Consider the following 4,991-nt stretch of genomic DNA (forward strand, 5'->3'; position numbering starts at 1 on the left):
ATTTCCTCTAGGGTGGATAATCTCTTGTCGGTATTGTGTTGAGGATATGATTGTTGTTGAGAGTTTGATTGTTGTTGAGGGTTTCTCGGGTGTTGATAACCTTGATTGTTCTGATATCCCTGATTGTTTTGATAGCTCTGATTGGGTTGAGATGGTCCTCCCTGAGTGGGTCCTTTTGACCATGAAAAGTTAGGGTGGTTTCTCCATCCTGGATTGTAGGTCTGTGAATAAGGGTTATGCTCTGGTTTTTGAAACATGGCATGTGCCTGTTCAAGCCTAGATTCCTGGACTGCAAGCAAATCGGGACAATTTTGGAATTGATGGTTGGGGTCGTTACAAGCAGCACAAACAGACGAAGCGACATGCTCTCGGAGAGTAGTGGTGGAAGGTTTTGAATTTTTATGTAGTTCTAACTCTTCTAATCTCCTAACTATTGATGCCATGTTTGCTCTTCCCTCAAAATCCGCTTCAATCCTAAAAGCCTTTGCTTCGGATGTAGTCTTTCTGGTTTCACGGATGGATTCCCACTATTGCGTCTTTTCAGCTACTTCAATCAAGAAGTCCCAAGACGCGTCAGCAGTTTTATCTACGAATAGTCCATTACACATCGACTCAACCGTTGTTCGGGTGGACACATCTAGACCTTCATACAAAATTTGCACAAGTCTCCATTTTTCAAAACCATGATGGGGACATTGGAGCAATAATTCATTGAATCTCTCCAAGTATCTAGCTAAGGTTTCACCCTCTAATTGCACAAAGCTATTCAGACTTTGACGAATTGTCGCAGTCTTGTGGTTCGGGAAAAACTTTTTGAAAAACTCCTTTATGAGGTCATCCCATGTCATGATGGATTGAGGCTGTAAAGCATAGAGCCAGGCCTTTGCCTTATCTTTCAGGGAGAAAGGAAAAAGCCTTAACTTCAGGGTTTCGTCGGTCATTTGAGTGAAACGCAGAGTTCCACAAATTTCCTCGAATTCTCTCACGTGGTGGTACGGGTTTTCATTCTCAACACCTCTAAAAATAGGAAGCATCTGTATTGTGCTTGATTTCAGCTCATAATGGCCATTAGCCTCGGGCAGCAAAATACAAGAAGGTTGACTGGCTCTAGTTGGGTACATATAATCCTTGAGGGTACGGGGTTCTCCCATTGTTTCTGGTTGATCTGGACTGTCTCCCTCAGAACTTAGAATTTCGATAGGTTCGTCTGGGTTAATTCTAACAAGTTTGTTTGTCTGGTCTCTGTAGGTCACAATCATGTCCTAGTATGTACCTTAACTAACATGTTGGTCAGACAGAGCAATCGGAAACAATTTGGCCCACAAGGGTTATGAAGATTTTGGTTTTGAATGGGTGTTGGACTAACAAGGGATTTTGGTTTTTGGTTTAAAATTGGGCTTTGAAAAAAAAATTTGAACTTAACCTAGCATAAATTAGCACAACTCATAAAAGAAAATAAAAACAATAATAATAATTAAGACAAGCCCATAAAAGAAAAAAGAAAAATAAAAGAAAAATAAAAGAAAACAAAAAAAATAATTACAGTCCCAAATAAAAAAAAGAAAAAGAAAAAGAAAATAAATAAAAATTATTACAATCCCAAATAAATAATTAAATTAATTATTACAAGCCCGAATTTGAATTTAAATGAGGCCCAAGTGGGTTAACTCATGGGTTAGGCTTACTTGTTTTTTGGAGGGAAGCCCAAAAATAGGCTTTTAGTCCCCTTTTAGTTGCACAGCCCAGTTGGGCTTTAGGATCGTCCTAAGCTCACGCTCAAGCCCAGCAGCAATTGAAGTGACTCAGCAACACAGGCCCAGCAGAATCTGCAGCGAAGCCCAGCAGCAAAGGCAAGCCCAGAGAAATTGAAGTTATTAAGCCCAGCTCAGTTGGTTCAAGCCCAGCAACAAAGGCTGGAACAGAGCCCAGCAGCAGAGGTTGTATAAGCCCGGCAGCAACAGAAATAGGCGAGCCCAGTTGACAGCTTCAGTTGGCAGCCCAGTTGGCTTGGCAGCAGCAGCAGCAACAGCAGCAGCAGGCTTTGGCTTGGCAGCAACAGCACAGCACAGCTTGGCAGAGAAAGCACCAGCAGCAGCAGCAACAGAGAAAGCACCAGCAACAGCAACAGCAACAGCAGGCTTTGGCTTTGGCTTTGGCTTGGCAGCAGCACCAGCAGCAGCAACAGCAGCAGCAGCAGCTCAGGTAACAGCAGATGGCATTACCACTCCCCGGCAGCGGCGCCAAAAACTTGGTGTGACAGGCAAAGACACACAGAAGCTTGCAAGTATACAAGGTCAAGTTTATAGAATAGAAGGAAAGCAGGGGAAAGTCCACAGGGAGTGGGAGCATACAAGAAGTTTTCCTAAGCTAGCAAATGATGTAAAACAAGATACAATTTCACAATGTTATAGTGGCAGTGAAACAAAGAAGGCAAATGGCATGAACCAAGGCTGCAAGGTAAAGCAAAGAAAACAGCTAAGAAAACAGCAAGGTAAAGCAGCTAAGAACCAAGGCTTGGAGGCCAAGGGCAGAGGTGAGTTTGTGCACTGACTTCAGTGCACAAAAGGCTTCAAAATGCAAGAAAAAAAGAACAAGAAAATAAACTGAACTGAAAGCACACAGAACTGAACTTGAGTGACTGAAAAAAAAAAGGGAATTGTGGCTAAGCTAAGGCTTAGATTCCACCTGGTGTCCTAATCAGATAGCATATTCCTAGGTTGAGTTGAGTCCAATGCATACAATAGAAAGGAAAGAAAAACAGCTTGCTAACAGAAATACCCCTAGTATTGACTGTCTTTTGACAACACAATCAATCACAAGCAATCATAGCACTGCTTTCTTCCCAATGCACAAGAAAAACAAGCATATGGCATCCTATCCTATCAATTTATCATTTGACAGTGCACCAAGGCTTCATCACAGCCTTAGCTTGTTGCTAATTAGCTCATACTCAACATGTTACAAACACAAGCATTCATCATGCAAAATAATTCAAACATAACATACACACAACAATCAACTGTAACTGCATAAGAAGACTGAAATTTTGAATTGCATAAATTTTGTTTCAAGTTTCTACTGGCTAGTCCAGAGAGCATCCCCCTCTAATTCACAACCCTTACACCTATTTATACCCAAGAACAAAATTCCCAAAAATCAGGACTACATCAGTCCAATTAGGGTTTGGTGAAAATACAAAATAAATCAAATAAAATCCTACCTAACTATGATAACAACCCTAATTGGACTAACCCATGCTTCAATTAGACGTACAATTGATTTCCCCAAAAAATTCCCAAATAAGAAAAATTAGGGTTCTTATAAAAATTATTAAAATTTACCTAATCACTGTTGACACTGGTGGATGTCGACCCATGCCTCCAATCCTTCTCCTGATGCTTCTCTTGTTCTTCCCATGCCCTAATTGCTTTTCTAGCTCATCTATTTCATCAATTTCTCTTCTAGGGTTCCTGTGAGAGGAAAAGATCGAGGAATTGATGTTATAGGAAGCTAGAGGAGTAGGGGAATGATGGCTCGAATGGTGATGGTTGAATGATTTGGGGGGGAAGATGGTGGAGTGATTTGTGGGAGAAGATGGTGGAGTGATTTGGGGGGAGCGTCACTGTTGCAGAAGAGGGGAAGAAGATGGATTCGATGGTTTTGGGAGAAGGGTGTGTTTGGCTAATGGGTGTAGGGTTCGGTCGCTATGGTGTGTAGCGGGATCATCGAGTTAGATGTTTGGCGAATCTCGACCGTGGGATATGGAGATGAAAGATCAATCTGACGGTGAGATGAAGTGGATCCTGTAGCGACCGTTGGATTATACAATACAACAAAATTAACGACACCAGATGGAGTTAGGTGTTGTAGTGTTTTGCAGGGACTTCAGATTTTGATGCACGATGAAGAAGCGACCATTGGATGATGAGATGGATCCAATCTAACGGCTGAGAGTGGAGGCGGGTATGGATATAGAAAATGGGTTTGGGTAAGGGTTTTGGGACTTGGGTATGCCAAGCCCATATCTTCCTTAAGAACAATTCTTCCTTCTTGAGCCCATTTCCAGCTTTTTGGACGTGCGCTCCATTCTTTGCGGCTTCCTTGCGTAATTCCTCCCGGGTTTTCACTACTTTTCTGCTCTATTCCGCTCCGCAATTCATCCAGACTTTATTTATTACCTAAAAATGCAAAATTAAGTAAGAAAAATATTTATTCTTGAAAACAATGAAAATACAGAATATGGGATAAAATGTAGAATTAATGCACAAAAGATGAGTTAAAATTCCAACAAAAAGGGATAAATATATACAATATTAGGCACTCATCAGCAGGCATCGTCGATTGCATTTAGCGTATGCAATAATCCTTTAAACCCCTAGGTGTCCCTAGTGGCAGAGTTATAGTCTCGAGAGGGCTTACTAGAGATATACCCACAAAACCTTAATACTCCAGACCCTAGCTATCTACAACGAACCTTGGAAGGCACTAAAGAATCTCCTTGGTTGGCATACTTATTGACTACAAGAGGAAGTACCCTGATGTGAAATTCCAATCGATGTACACGAGTTTGCACTCAGGCATACTAAAATTCATATAAAGTGACAGAGCTCTACTCAAATAGTTGCACTATGGACATCAATATCCGGAGTCAAAACTAATCACATGGATAGATCAAGAAGATGGATATAGAAAAACATAGATGGTTTTGATGTTTACTAAGTGAATGGAGTTTCCCATATATGTCTGAAGGCCTCCGCTAAAATGAACCTATCCTAATGGATTGAGGTACTAGTCTAACTAATATCAACACACCGGCATATACAAGGGAACCAGTGGTCGATAACCTAACTCTAGGTCAACACAACTCGCATATACAAGGGTACCAGTGGTCGACTTTATTGAATTTATTCCTTTTGGTCAAATGGTCTGGTCTCAATTTTTATTTTTATTTTTTTTTTTCATCTCTTTTTTTTCATCTCTTTTTTTTTCAA

This window comes from Papaver somniferum, unplaced genomic scaffold, assembly GCF_003573695.1.
Source record: "Papaver somniferum cultivar HN1 unplaced genomic scaffold, ASM357369v1 unplaced-scaffold_12, whole genome shotgun sequence".
In the NCBI taxonomy this organism is placed as follows: Eukaryota; Viridiplantae; Streptophyta; class Magnoliopsida; order Ranunculales; family Papaveraceae; genus Papaver; species Papaver somniferum.